Source organism: Vanessa tameamea, chromosome 6 (assembly GCF_037043105.1).
Source record: "Vanessa tameamea isolate UH-Manoa-2023 chromosome 6, ilVanTame1 primary haplotype, whole genome shotgun sequence".
NCBI classification, from domain to species: Eukaryota; Metazoa; Arthropoda; class Insecta; order Lepidoptera; family Nymphalidae; genus Vanessa; species Vanessa tameamea.
Genome location: NC_087314.1, coordinates 12,509,033 through 12,525,582, shown reverse-complemented (window position 1 = coordinate 12,525,582; position 16,550 = coordinate 12,509,033).

Genomic DNA, 16,550 nt, shown 5'->3' with positions numbered 1-16,550 from the left:
AGGGATTTATTCCGGGATAAATATACAAGAATTATACTCTATATGCTTAATCATTTAATTCAACGCACAAATATTTTAAAACTGATCTAACTAAATATTCAACCAGAACAATAAATATAAAACAAAACATTTGTGAAGTGAAATATTAACATCAAAACAATTATTATAAGTAATTTAACATCTGATTGAAGGATTATTAGTAGTAGTAGTATTATTAAAAGATAATTGAAAAGCATCATGTTAGCATTCGTTGATTGAAAATTTAAAAAATTACACGTAATAATATCTGACGTGAAACTGTGATTTTCTTTCATTCCGTTCAAAAGCACCACATAAGCCTTAGAGACATGATATAAATATACGTCATTTTTTAGCCGTGGAAATATTCTCCTTAAACTATGGAAGGGTATTTGTGCAGCAGTGAAAAATTTAAGCAAAATGTAAGCTTAGAAACAAAATAATAGTAATTCCATGATATTTAACAATAACATTATCAAACACAATTAAGTTAACAATATACACTAATAATACATATACTTACACAGGATGACGCTAAAGATCGTACAAAGTGGATTAGGCTTCGTCGGAAGGCAAACCCTGGCAAAAGCTGGGATTAATCAATTCCACGCAGAAGAAGAAGAATTAAGTCAACAATAATTCAAATCAACATCCACTATAAGGCTATGCTAAAAACAATGATTTTTTATAATGAAATAGTAAAAGTAATTTCGTGGAGTAAATCCACGAATTAGGTCGAGAGTTACCTGCAATGACCGACTTAATATGAACCTATTTGTACGACTTGCGCGTCGCCTTATTAAAACTTAACTAGGACATGTAGGCATAAACAGTCAAGAATTTTGATAATTACAAAAAAGAACTGTATTACCTAGACCGTACGCTCGAAATTAAAATGGAGCGACCTAAAAGAAGGATTAAGAAAGATCGCTTCATCTTGTATAAGGCTAACATCGTGTACACGGTGAAGCCATGAAAGAAATGCGTTATGCTCTAAGAAAACAGGAAAGTCTTGTGAATAGGTGTCACGTGGAATTTAAATTCTCAATTTCAAATACTTTATACACAATTTAATACTGTATTTATATTTATTATAAACACTAGCTACCCTGTGCAATGCTGATACTAAATATACTACAGAATGTCTTACAATGTTCACAGTTTTTCAGCCAATAGATATTAGAAACCGCGATGTGCCTGCGTTTTAAATCTCTAATATATTGGAAGATATTTATTTAAATTACATGCTGTAAAGAGACATATTAATCTATATTCAATTCACAATGTATTTAAGGTACTTAATTCGATAAGAACTTATGCTGTATTCAGAAACCTCTAAAATGATCAGTGTTTCTCTTCTATATTGTCCATACATTTATTCATATAAACCTTCCTCTTGAATCAATCTATATATTATAAAAAATCGCATCAAAATCCGTTGAGTAATATTAAAGATCTACAGACATAGGTACAGACAGGTAAGCGACTTTGTTTTATACTATGTAATGAAGGTCATGAAATTCACGTTTGACAAGTCTATTTATTTGTACACTAAAATAGACAAAAACTTTTCCGAAAGGCGCTGCATCTCCTGGTACATGCAAGCTTAATGTATATTCGTTTTTATAGTAAGGCAATTAGTTAGGAAAGAAAGTCTCCTCGTTCATTATTTTAAAGTACCTCGCCGTGTCTGTATGTATATAACATGTATTCCCTGGACATTATTTCGTTGAGAATTTGTTGATTATATCTAAATTAAGTGAGAACATCCATGGCTTCCGCACCCTGTAATATAAAAATAACTTATATATATTAGGAATTGTTCATCTCAAATAGTATCAAAGAAAAAATCTGCTTCAAAATACATATATCTACCTACTTCGTGTTTACAGCTTACTCATTGGCTACAATCTTGAAATTTAAGAATATCATAATTGTTCCGAGGCTCCTAAATCGAAGTTAAGTTCGTGTTTTCATTAATGTATGTCTCTAAGCGTTGAAATCCTTCTTTATATTAACATTTCATAATATAAAAACAAGACCGGTTTATCATTTAGTGTATAATTCGCATTACACGTAATGCGTCATATAATGAGGCATTTCTAACGGGATAGAAAAAACAAGAAAAAAAAACACTGCAGATTTATAAGAATACTCGTCGAAATACTCGTGGTAATATTAAAAAAAAAAACAAACCAAAAAAAATATTTCACATCTTTATTTTATCCTATAAATTCCATGTATTTATTTAATTAACTAAATTGTATTATATTTATAATATTATATTACATGTGTCTTATTTATAAAGATTTATGTATTAATATAACCACCCTGAAAAACCTTGACGCTTTTTTAAAGCAACCATTTATTCTTACCACAATATACCGTATTCACGTCGTCACTTCACGAGAAACTGACAGCGCGTCAGCGTGAAAGATTGTCGTGAAATATGACATCTCCTGCCTTAAAGCCCGGCTACACGCTCAAGAACCACTTCGAAGACCTCGTATAGAGCAGGCTTAGTACGTAATTTACAATATAACTTAAATTATACGGAACAGTAGTAAAACTATCCGATGATATGATGAATTATTGTTTTATAGCTTAATAATGCTGCGTTTAGCCTCCAATAACCTAGTCCGTAGAACATTATACTTTGTTATTTAATTATTGATAAAATAGCAATGAATACTTACTAATATAATGATAAATATTGGTTAATACGATTCCTTTTCTTAATAGTTATACATTAGCGTTAATTCGAAGCTTTGAGGAATTGCCAAAGAATATATTTATACTTCAAACTAGTTGGCCCGTGTAGCCGGACCTTTACTCTTCGGGTAAAATGTCTGAAATTACTCGTAACACTTTATTCTCAATGTCTTAAGTAACACAAGGATTACTACTTAAATAAGGGAACGTAACATTGTTTTATATAAGTGGTTTTTCCATCTCCTATCGTGTAACATCAAATGAAGAAAACCTTTTACTGCAGGTTTTTCAGTTATGGGCATTTTTTTCTTTCTGATCATTAATTTTTTTTTTTCATATTACCGAGCAAAGTTACAGTAGACAACAACGTCGAAAATTTCCCCTTTTGAAACGTTACTGAGTATTAATTTGATTGGTCATTGGTCGGTGGCAGCTGATAACGCAATAACCGACCAATGAGCGTTCAGGTTAAACTCAATTAGCTTATTTGTTTGTGACTAAAATTTCAGAAAACGGAGGTTTTTTAATGGCTTAGGTAGGTGAACGGGCATATGGTGATCACTGCCTATAGATATTGGCAGCGTGAGAAATTTTAACCATTCCTTACATCGTCAATGGGCCAGCCTTAGGAACTGAGATGTTCTGTCCCTTGTGCCTGCAACACAACAAAACAAAGTATTGCTGATAGGCAGTAGAATATATGAGTGGTTGGTAGCCCAGACATTTAATACCGAAGTGACTTAAATAGCTAATGAGGTACTATGACAAAAACGGAGGTGGTCAATGGTATAGAACACTTAAATCTTAATCGATTCGATCTTTTTTATTTCCAATTAATTACTGACTCTTATGAGTCGAAAGGCCACTGTGAAGCAGAGAAGCAAAATACTCTGCATAACTTACCCGGCCGTGGGCGAGGGCTGCGGCAACTTTAATGATAGCGCTGAATTAAATTGTATTATTTATGTAAGAATCATTACAAAAGTACGACTAATTGTGATATTTCGTCATCATATTCTGTAGCTCAGGAACGTGACAATTTTCAAAGGCTTAAAGACTATTTGCATTTTAATAGATAGCTTAGGTGCTTGAATTTATATTTTGTAAATTTTATAATAAAATTTTTGTTATTTTTTAAACGGGTCCATTATGTCCCTATATGAGTACACGGTCTTTATATCAAAGTATTAATTTAAAAATAAAACAATACATTATTTATTTAAATGGTCCTCTTATAAGCATTTAGTATACTTATTTAAAATTACATCCTATGCTTATTTTTTTACTTAATAATGCTTATGCTATTAAATTGTGTGTATCTTAGATTCGAAGCTACTACTGTGCTACTATATTAGTGCTTCAAATGTACTCAATCGCAACTGCTCTAAGCGGTATTCGCAATGCTTTGTCATCGCACGATTATCTATGCTTACCACGTGGAGCTCTCACCGCGGAGCATGCTATGTTACGCGTTCTGAAAGCGTGAATGTAGCCACTACTAACCGGAATGACACATCAGGAGCTTGGTCTGCGATAATATTAGATGCGCCCCTTCAGATAATATATATTTGTAGTACCTGCCTTAAAATACTACTGAACCATACAAACTTATAGCAGAAGATGCATCGCGTTTGGGAGAAGGTTTTAGTACATCATATTACTATATAAGTGCCTGCTGTCCACAATTTCATCCGCTTTAAATTCAGATTATTAGGCTGATAAGCGTCAATACTACAATATCCATGGTATTATTTATAAAGAATATTAATCAAACGTACGTAATAGTCCAGTAGAATGTTGAAAGTATACTTATCCTTGTAATCCTATTGGTAGAAGCGCAAGGATATTTTAGTCTTCATGCTAAGTAGCATTACGAGAAACCAGTATATGGAAAAGCGCGTAATGCGTGTTCTTATTTCAAATAATTCTATTTTAATTAACTTTTTAAATGTCGAATGAAATTGAATGGAATGGGAGTGCATATGAGTTACGAACATTTTTATTTAAAAAGTATTGATTAACAAAACGTAAGCCTTTGCTATTGGTTTGCACTCTGCTCCCAATCCCTTTTAAATAAATTCCAAATAGAATTTATAGGATTATATTTCATATCAGCTTACGTAAAAATAAAATGAAAACCTTTACGATATCCTCAACGTTTGTATTGAATTAGTTTATACATCCATAAATCCTCTGCAAGTTGAAAAAAACACGTACAGGAACAATAGTCGCTGAATTCTAGTGAAAAATTCATAGATTTGCAGTTTTAGTCGCCGTATCAGTGTTTATTTTTTAGTTTCTGATGTGGCGTTTTGTTTTTGTTTGAAAAATTGCGTAAATCATAAAAAAATATTCAAATTATTTTATGTATACCAAGTCAGGATTTAAAAATAAATGATTTTTATTTATTCAACCTTATTATTTTTATGTTATTAAATGAATGCGCAAAATTATTTTATTTTGTGTTCTATATAATAATTATTAATATTATGCTTAATCTCGTCTGAGATTGAATTTGCTTTATACATTACTTTTTTATCGAAACCAACATTAATTTCTTCTACAAAACCATATGTGATCATTTACAATGAAATTTAAAAAAAAAAGAAATGTGTCATGGCACACCCATTTAGATCGAAGTTATATATTTTAAATTAAATAACAAATACACTGAAATAAATTAACAAAATTGGAGAATGATTAAATGTCAAGAAATAAAATTGTTACTAAAAATCCCTCGGGATTTAAAACAACAATGAAAAAAAAATACAAAAACAGTTAAAATAGTGATATATAAAACCGTATATACTAGAAAGAGACAAAGAGAAAAAGAATGAGAGGGAAGAGTCGCTGGCATTACGCTGATTCCTGCTAATTCATTCTACTGTAAAAAGCCGCGCAAAAGAACTTCGTTCCAAAAACAATACTTTATTACCCAGTTCTTGCTTAGTTAAAGTTTACTTCTAAATTCATAATTCCATTTCCTTATATCTATTATTTTATCTTTGGAAAGTAAAAAGGTATTACCTTTTTAGTTTTAATTGGTCGTGGTCATAGCAATGGCTGGAATTTAACCAGTAACATATATAACAATACTAAATATCTTTTATACGTCTTCGATTTTGGTATATCTATTTTAAATTAAAATAAGCAGGTACTGAGTTCTTAATCTCCTAAACTAATCGTCAGAACAATACGTATATAAATAATAATAATTATAAACTATAATCTATTTACTAATTAATACTTTAAACAGAAACACATAACGCAATAATATTTTATGTTTAACGTTTGAATAAATAATGACATAATAGTTAATACCAACCGAGACGCACTTGCACAAAGCCAGTACATCAGTAAAATTAATTGCATCCGCGCGAGGGCTGAGTAGTCAAAAACTAAGTGACTTTATATAAGCACTCTTATAATGAATGCTTTTGAAAATTAATCCACTGAATTCAATTAACGAAATGTCCCACATTTCGCCTTTATGATATTAATTACGAATAACAATGCTAAATTCTTCAGGATTCAGGTGAAATGAGATATGAAGAGCTCTCGTTCCGTTCTCAGTATATTATGCCGTCTAATTATATGGCCATTGTTGGATTTTGTCGGTGCATTTAATTTCGTTTGTACTGGCATTACGTTTGGTGTCTAGTGCAATTAAAACGCTGATAGCGTTTTCCGTATATATGTAGATATGTAAATCGTTAATTACAATGACTATTACTGAGTTCATATCGTAATTTCCTTGCTCATACTCAATTTAATTGCATTTGTGCAGCAGTACATGCAGGAATACATTTTCGACTTCCGCCTGACAGCAAACCACATTAAAAGTTGGGTAGGTAGGTAGCTTTATTTTACGCTTTTTTTATAACTTAATAAAAATTTATGTCAAAACATAGTTTTAAAATAATATTTTATGTACGAATAAAACAATACATTGTTAGCTCAATCAGTTAGGTGACAGTAAGTTTAATAATTCCGTTTTAACATTTAACACATACGAATATGAATAGTTAAGTAAAAACCTTTAAAAATACAGAAAATTCCATAAGGCAGCGAGTAATATTTGTAAGTATATTGAAAAAAAATGTTTTTTTTCTATTATAGATATACCTGATCAACGCCGCATATAGAAATTAATGCTTTAAGAAATATAAAACATGCTGTTACACTAGCTGATTCACTTTTCAAATTTGTTGCGTTCTTGCAAAAAGCCTTACCTAGGTGGTAGGTAGGCAATGCCTCATAAATTCGGGCTACATATCTTATTACACGTATAGGTGGATTTCTTCTTGTACCACACGTTAAATGTCATTTAATTTACACGATATCATTGAAGTGTGCTCTGATAATTCATCCCAACCTGATAATACCGTTGATTTTGCGCCAGAAATTAATTTAAAATCTTTCCTGTAATTGTCAGGTAATTTTGTCCCCGGTCCGTGTAATGAGCAAATTTGGAATTTAATGTGATTATGATAATAAGTAAATTATGTAGTGAAAATATACTTTAATAACATATTGATATTATTTCTGCTAGTTTGCTTATATTTTGGAAAGTTTTTGCAGTTGATAAATAAAATTGGTATTTTTTGCGCTCGGCACTGTTCGTGGCAAGTGGAGCAGGCATCATAAGGTAACACCATCTAATCTCGTTGTGAATTTCTGCAACATAAGGGGGTTCAACTCTGACTTGACTAAACGGTAAACGGTATTAAGGTGAACGGTTACCTTTACCCCGAGACTGCGTAGCCGGTCTTGCTCTTTCTTATATTGAGACCCAGATATCCTCTACATGACATGTGCTCCCGGGATGGCACCGGTTTTAACGTATCTTTTCCAGCAATCCCACGCATAAAGCATCGTCCTGAACTCCTGTCAGACTGCTTTATTGCACTCGACCCCAAAAGAGGCAACCGCTCAGACCCCTCCAATTATAGGCCTATAGCCACCACCTCCTTGTTCCAAGATAATAAAGTTCATTATTAACTGCTAAGTCCTGCGGCACCTAGAGGAGCACTAGCTGATTACCGACCGCTAGTACGGTTTTCGTCGTGGTCACTCAGTCGGTGATCTTCTAATTTACCTAACGCATAGATGGGAGGAAACAGTCGAGGCCAAGAGATGGTATTAGCATTCAGTTTAACGAACGTTAATACCTTCAAAAAGTTTCCTTCCTATGGGCTTCACTCTGCATCTTCTCTCCTTTTTGCCATTTTTCTCTGGGAATTGTTTGGATTAATTCCAGCTACCGAATTTCACATTCGTAGATCACGTCCGAAAACCATCTTTCGCCGACGGTATTTCCGAACCGATACGATTTGGAAACCTTCAAGAAAAAAGCGCCTGTAGTTATACTGACTCACTCGCTATTCAAACCGGAACAAAAAATACTATATATTGCCGTTTTGCTATAGTATGTAGGTGGTACCTACCCGCCCGTTGTGTTTGCACAAAGCCATAACAACTTTTTTTTATTTTTTACAATATGAATACTATGTTTCAACTAACGCTTACAAAGCTTTTATGAAGTAACTTTTAGAATAAGGTTATTTTTGACGTAAGCTTAAACTATTTTTAAACTCACCTGAAATAATATCAAATATTAAAATTAGTACTTCAAGCCTCACACATAAATGTACTTTACAAGTAACGCGAACAATTCCAATATCATCAGAAAATTCAATAGAAGATTGAAGTTTGAGACGCTAATGTGATTGTTCCGTAATTCATTAGCGATCCTTGCCAACAAATTCGAAGGTAAACGTCTTTGGAACGTCGCATTTCAGTCCCTGCACCTGCGAGCCGGCGATAATGAAACTAATTTAGTGAATCCAATTGTCCCCGAGCTAGGAAGACAGGAAAAGATAAGAAATACAAGATATCGTCAAGTCAAAATGTCAAATGTAATTTTTGTTAGTTGTAATTTTAATTTTGTCATGGTTTTAATATATTATTTGTATTATAGACCTAATACTACTTTACTAATACAAAAATATATACAAAGCCGGTTATTTTATCTTAAAAATTACGTTTATCATTACCGCGTTTTTTGGTTAAACGCTGGATAGTTAACCCTACTGTTCGTTATTCGTAGCCTTCTAATAGCAAATAAGTTAGCCATTGAATCTTATCAGTACCTCGCAGAAATTAATAATAAACATATCTGAGGTGAATATTTTTAAATCGGTCAAAAGTACGTACATCGAACAGAGTGTTGCACAGGACGCTATTGTCTCTTTGAATAGTAGAACTCAGTCTTTGAGTTAGATAAGCGCCATATAATAGATCAAGGTTATTTGTTTTTGCTATGTTTTATTTTTTTATTCTATAACACTAACTTGTAGATTCCATTTGGAAATTATTTGAATAAAATTCCTTTGAATCATCATCATCCAGTATTAACATCAGGATGTTGTGTTGTAGCAGAACTACTACCGGCAATATTTATGAGATTTAAAATTACAAAACAAGGCAATTGAAATATACAACTCTCCAAACTCACGTTTATTAAATATCGATACAACAAAACAAAATAATACCTTCAAACCGTTAAAATTCGTGACTTCACAAACGTCATAGACACTGATAAATTCAAAAAAACAATGGACAACCTAAACCAATACTACCTTTGATTTCCCATTCAAAAACGCTTCTAATTACAATTCCAAAAAAGCCATGGAAGTAACGGACGAATAACAATTTGGCGGAAACCGTGGGCTCTCTCGTGAAATTTTAACTAACCACGGTGCGCAGTTTTATTTGCACCGACATGTACGCTCCGGTACTCTGACCGACCAGTGTACTTTACGAGCAACGGGTCAACAAATGTTTTCATGTTTTTGCTTGTATTACACTGCGTAGCAAAATAATTGGTCCAGTTTATTGATTCTGATCGCTGTTTAACGACTGCATTGCAATGAATAATAAAGTTATACAAATGCTATTCGAAATTTAATATCATGTTTGTTTAAACTGTATAATAATTACACATTTCAACCGTGTCATAATTTACAATCTGATAGTAAGACAATTTTGAAACATTTTAATAATTAATATTATATTAATAACATTGAAATCGATATACCTGATAATATAAGAATCAAAAATTGTTTCACGTGTTATGAAGTAATATGAAGTTTATTGATGATGTATATATGTGTTTGATATATTATATATGTATATGATGATGGTGTGATGTCGGCCTGACCGATTTCAGTCACGGATGGGACGGTAAAGCCGTCACTAGCGGAAAGAGTTCAGTCACAAGACCAAAGGAAAAACCAAATAACTTTCGATCAACCCGGTCTGAGATTTGAACCCAGAACCTCGGGATCTGTAGCCTTATATTTAGCTACTAGACCAACGAGGCAGTCGGTCAGTTATTATAAATATAAATCTTCTATATATAGGTTACGATGACTGAGGAATTTCGGGCATAGCTGCCATTCTTAACAGACTAACCGAACTATACACGAGATATTACGGTGCTCGAATTTGTACATCATTCGTTTTGTCATGAGACTCACAAACACAGCTGCACTCTTTATAGGGAATAAAGGGTGCAACTGTGTTTGTGAATCTCATGATCCGAAAGGGCGACAATCCAACGTGACCGTAGAATATTCAGGCGCAGGGCAAACAGCTTTACATGAATTTCGAGGCACGGGAGACTAAACATTCTTTACTATTGCTACGCTACACGTAAAAACTATAGAGTATTTTTTATTAAGATTTTCACTGATTGTTTCATTTGACATTCAAGTAACATACATATATATATATATATATATTATTACAATGGTTTACACCAATTAAGGTTAAGACAGGTACGAGAATATCCCGAATTAATTTACATAAGCATTATTTACATTGAAAACTTAAATATAAAAACAAATATTAAAAAATTAAATAATAATATATATATATATATATATATATATATATATTTAATATTAAACAAATCAAAAATTTAAAAATTAGCTATTGTAGATATCATGATCTTGTCGCACACGTCGTTGAAATGCAATTTCAATTAAGTCCTCCAGTCCAGTTGATATAATAAATGTTACATATTGAAAAATATAAAAAAAATGGCCGAATTTATAATTACGAAAGCCAATAAATGAAAACATTGTTTCTTTATTAAAATAAGTTTATTATTCTTATTATAATAATATATAGCAAAGAATTATAAAGTATAGAACGGTATATGGAGTAGATAGTGGTGCCAGAATCCTGCCCATCCAAATGTGATGGCAAAAGATTCCATCATACCGATTGCCACCAATATTGATACAGTCTCAAACCCAGCTCACGGTACTAAAAATAACACAGAAAAATATTGTACTAATTCTTATTAAACAAACGACACAATGATCAAATTTGGTAATATTCTTGTCTCAAATCAACAAACAAACTTTTTTAAATTTATATGAATATTTCTTAACTTTATTTGAGTTGCAATATTGTTATGTTTGTTTATGTACCTACGTAGAGTGACGATTCTTGACTACAATTCTATGGTATTTTACTTTTTGTAGGATCTACTAAATGCTATAATTTAAACGAAATAAAATCCTTATTAACATACGGAAAGATCCAATCATGACTTAAATATTTATCGAGGCCAAAAATATTATTTTCTGTTCATTCGATGTGTAACTTAAGCGACAAATATACTAGGGGACATTTTGACCCGCAACATCACGCGCAACACTCAATCTACGTGACGCTGCAACGCTGCACAGTGTCCCGCAACCTGTCATGCCATTTATCACCGGGTGCAGTCGTGTACGCAGTGTACCTCCCAATATGTCCCGTAACCTTTCATCACTTCCCGAATAAGTATGTATACCAATCGCCAGAACCTCATCGGTGACATTTCTGTAAATACTGACCAGTGTGGCCAAAATGTTCCGTGGCATTTGTCTCGGGCATATTTCACGTATAGGCAATCCCAACCACAAGAGGATAAAAGCCAAATAAACAACATCTTTCATCGATTGACGTCGAATTGGTCGAAATCTTGAATATTTTATGATATTCATTATGGATTTGCGGAAAATTGGCGTTTTGAATATCGACGAAGCTGTTATCGAAACTTTGAAAGTAAATTTAAAGTGGTTATAAGTAGTTACGTGGAATAGTGTTGTATTATAAATAAATAAATAAATAACTTTTATCAGTATACAATACAGCTGAGTTATTAGCAAATTCCATAGAATACGTATATATAAGGTTTTTTTTATTCCTTTTTAGATAGGAATAGACTGTAGTTGTGGAAGGCATGTGCCATAGCATGTTGTTCCACTTGTCCCCTAGTATATCCGTGAACGCTGCTCGATTTCTGAAGGCACCATATAATTATATAAAAAATATTATATAGAGCAACGCACTAATTGCTTCTATAATATTTGATTTAAACTATTAGTACCCGTGCGTTAATTCAAGGTCTTATATAAAATATGAGAATTTATTTAAACTAAAAAAAATGTTTCATGAAAACATTGTCAAAATCGCACCGAGAAATTAAAAACCAAGTCTTCCATAAAATAAAAGTCTTTACGAAAACATGAATTATTTACGAATAATTTTCGTGTGCAATCACGTGAAAGACTAAAGAAATAAAGATTGGAATATTCAAAATACACAAAGGCACTCAAAATTGAACGTCAGATGAGACAAAATCAATACAGTACTTTTGTTTTGAGGGTTTGTATTGTTTTGTATTATCCGATTTCGAACGAAATAAAAACGCGTTTAAATTATACCATGACGATATCGGTGATATTTATCTTAAACACAATCTCTAAAATAGTTGGACAAGATCGTCATCAGTTAGCCAATCAGAGTCAACAAATAAACATTGCACAAATTGCACCATGTTCTTCACATGCCGCATCTAGCCAATACTTCTTTTTCAGGTCATTAAACCTCCTGGCACAGGTGAGGTGAGAAAAGACGAGAGGTGTTCAAAGGATGACTTATTTTTCACAAGAGGCCTAAGAACTTTAGATAACTGGCTTTAATTTGAATATAGTTTAATTTGAGACTAATTAAAAGCACGCGTAAAGAAAATAATATTCAGCCATCCTGAAGAGTTTAATTACATTTGTTTTATAAAATAATTCGGAAAGGTAAAGGTAAAAAACCTCCGACATTAGAAAGATATAGCAATAACTTAAGGCAAATCAATGAGCCACTGTAGAATATTCCATTTTAACAATTAAACTAAACATATTTTTATATTTTTAGTTGTAATTTTCTGTGACCAGAATAAAAATGAAATAACGATATGGAAATTGACAGTTTGTATACATATTAGAAGCAAACTGTTTTATATTAAAGTGATGACGTCATATTTCGTCACGATTTCGTGTAAACGGTTTATCGTGTCGTTACACGAATAAACGTAACTCGTGTCGAAGCTATTACTGAACGTTTTTGTTATGATAATGTTTGGGTAAAATCGCTCCATTGCGTAATATTCTTGTAGCGAAAAAATTCAAAACCGTTTAGCCAGCGCTCAAAGGGAAATAGATTTTCAAATACAATATCTTACCGCAGCGTTTATTTTGCGTACCTTTTACATTATAATGTACGATTTAGTATTTGAGTTATATAACTATTTTATTCGGTAAAGTCTATATTCTGTGTCTTGTTTCAGTTCCACCCACATCCACATCGTTTTAATTTCTTAGTTTTTGCCGATTTGTCAGAGGTTACTTAAGAGAGATGGTACATTATATTATCACAAGATATGTAGAATACCTACTGTACTGATGTTATCTATGTCGCTAGTCATGGAACTCTGTCAAATTAGGTCCATAAGTCCTGCAATCATTATTTGACAGCGAAATACCAATAATAGTTTGTAATAATATTCTTATTTAAAGTCTAAGAAATCAAAAGCTAGACATCACATCTTATTATTTTTATTTTATTTTTAACACCGTATTGGGCTATTAAGTCCAAATGTACTTGCAATTGAATGTCCTTTACCCCGTCTACCTTTGTAGTATAAATAAATAATTACTATTCACAGACAGATAAACACGACCAGAAAGCATTAAGTTAGTCCCGAAAAGCAAAACACAAATTCTTAAGATAACGGCTCTGCACTGTATTAAATGTTTGTTTTAAATTACGTAATTATCCTTTCGTTGAAAATAATGTTAATAAAACAACATGTCTGGTTATTACCTAGCGAAAAGATTAATTTTCAATATTACTATGGAACGTAACAAAAGAATAAAAGTGTATAAATGTGTTGTTTCGTATTCAACAATACTTATTTGCAAACCGAGAACTAACCAGTATTCAACCGTAAAATGTACAAGAATAAAAAATGTATATTATCTGCGAAAATTTTCATATTTTTCTTCGAAAATAAAAGTATCAGTGTCCTTTTGTTTAAAAGCCATATTCCTATTAAAGATAAATAATTGTTTTGTAAAAAAATATCGTTTCTGATATAGATTGCTGGGCATTATTTTATATGAACTTTTTGCACCCAGTACGCATCGCCTATAGCTCATCCTTTATTCATTAAACATGTGACACAAATATTAGCTAAGTATGTCAAGCTTACGTATTAAGTTACGTAACCAAGTAAGGCACATGATGCATTAACATCTTATAGTAGAACTTCAAGTTTTTATATCCGTTTGCCCGCCGCGGGCCTTAGACATCCGGTCGCCTCGAGTTATTTGCAGCGCCCTTAAGCAGTTTTTTATGATTACCTTAATATGTTCTTAATTTTTTTTATATATTTATTCCACCACTGAATACCTGTCTACTAGCCAACCAAATAAAGTTTATGAAGGAACGCATGTAAACGAAAAGAAAACAAAACGTAGAAAAAAACATAAACGATTATTGAACTGAATGTACATTCAATGGTGTCAGAAAATATTTCCGAGTGTGAACATGAGTTAAACGTTACGGCATTTGAAATTCGAATAGTATAGATATTTCCATGTACTTAATTCAAATTCAGTAATAAATTACACTAACAGTTTCAAAAAGGTCCCGGGAAATACGTGTACATTGTGAACGGGACGACGGGACGACGGGGCGTCCCGCAACAATGCTTTTATTGCGACTCGTAATTTACGTCGCCAACTTTCACCTGCATAGTATAGAAATGTTTGAGCAATTTTAATCTCTTTATAAGCGAAGTTTTGCTATAAATTGTCTTTATTTAAATTAGGTAATAATAGAGACTTTTTAAGCAATTGTTTACAATTCAGCTTTTATTCAATTAAATAATGATGGAATGTTTATAAAAGTACAAAAATACAGAACAACTTTCCTACGATAACTTCTCGAAGTAATTTAGTGATGCTACCTTGATGTAAGCAGTCGATCAAGATCCAAACGCTCTATCTGAAAAGTCATCTCGACTTTCCGTCACTAGTTCTAAATTAATCGAATATTTCCATGTTCTTCTACCATACTTAACCATACCATACATAACTCGCACTGGGTATTCTTCAAATAATGTATTTGATATGGATTGAAAGTATATTGACATTTAAGTCCGGAAATCGATGCGTTGGATTTCCCGAAGGAGCTAGACTGTTACAGTAAGTCGAGAAGGATTCGATATGGGATTTCTTTTAAAGGATTTATTTCCTTGATGCAATCATCTTTACGAAATTATAATCTATACCAATATGTCGTTAAGATTTATAATTCAAGGCATAATATTAAAATATTGCGAACATAATCTTGCAAAATAAAATATATAATAAATTTGGCAGGATTTCATTCCTTTTCGTAAGTTGCTTGTAACATATTTTTTTTGTTTTCTGCGTTCTGTTTTTTTGGGTGTTTTTTTATTATTTATAAACATTAGAAAATACCCTTAGAAATTTGATGTTCACAAGTGATTAAGTGAAAAAAGGAGATTTTTGAAGTATAAAAGCTATGCAATTGAAACTTTATAAGTTTAATAAGTCCGCTATTGACCCGAGAATTTTGTTTATCTGGTATAAGAGTTCAAAAAAAATGACGGAGCGCTTCGAGAAAAGGTAGGTAGTGCCCTTACGCTCCGCTTGGCTCGACTTGGCGTAGGCAACTAAATAATATTTATTAGACTGAAAGATAACCCGGTCTAGTGACGTCACCACAAATAACTTTCCAATCCTAGCCTCCTCGGATACCGTGGTTTCTAAGTAGTTGTAATGGTTGTTAATAGAAGTAAGTTAGTTACAGCATTTAGAGTTAGATCTAGACACATGCCACTAGGCAAGTTTAGGCAAGAGGAAAAGTGACACTCCCAACTGTGGAGTATGTGTTGTATTAGAAGATGTTTCACACTTGTTATTGGCATCTGTCCGTAACCACAGTCTCAGAGAAACACTAAAATATTAACTAAATTTAAATTTGTTTAATATCGGTGTTTTTAATTATATTCTTAGTAAACATTCGAGTATTTCAGCAATTAAAATTTATGAATTTATTAGTTATTCTCTCAAACAGATAGACAGGTTGCCTATAATAAGAAATTAATAAAAAACTTTTTTGTATATTTTTACGAGTTAGTACTACGTTCAAAACAAAGTACTCCCGACGCGTCTTATTGTCGGGCTATCTGTCTGAACGCGATAAACTCAAAGGTAGTGTAGATCAGTGTATACATTTTGGTTTTATATAAATTAGCTGAAATATGACGATAAATTTGAAGATTGGATAGACTGGCGTCGCGTAAACCAATACAGTTATATAAATTTCTATATAAACGTTTTATGTATACCCTTATTCTACACTTGCGATAAAATAAGATTAAAAAGAATAATCAA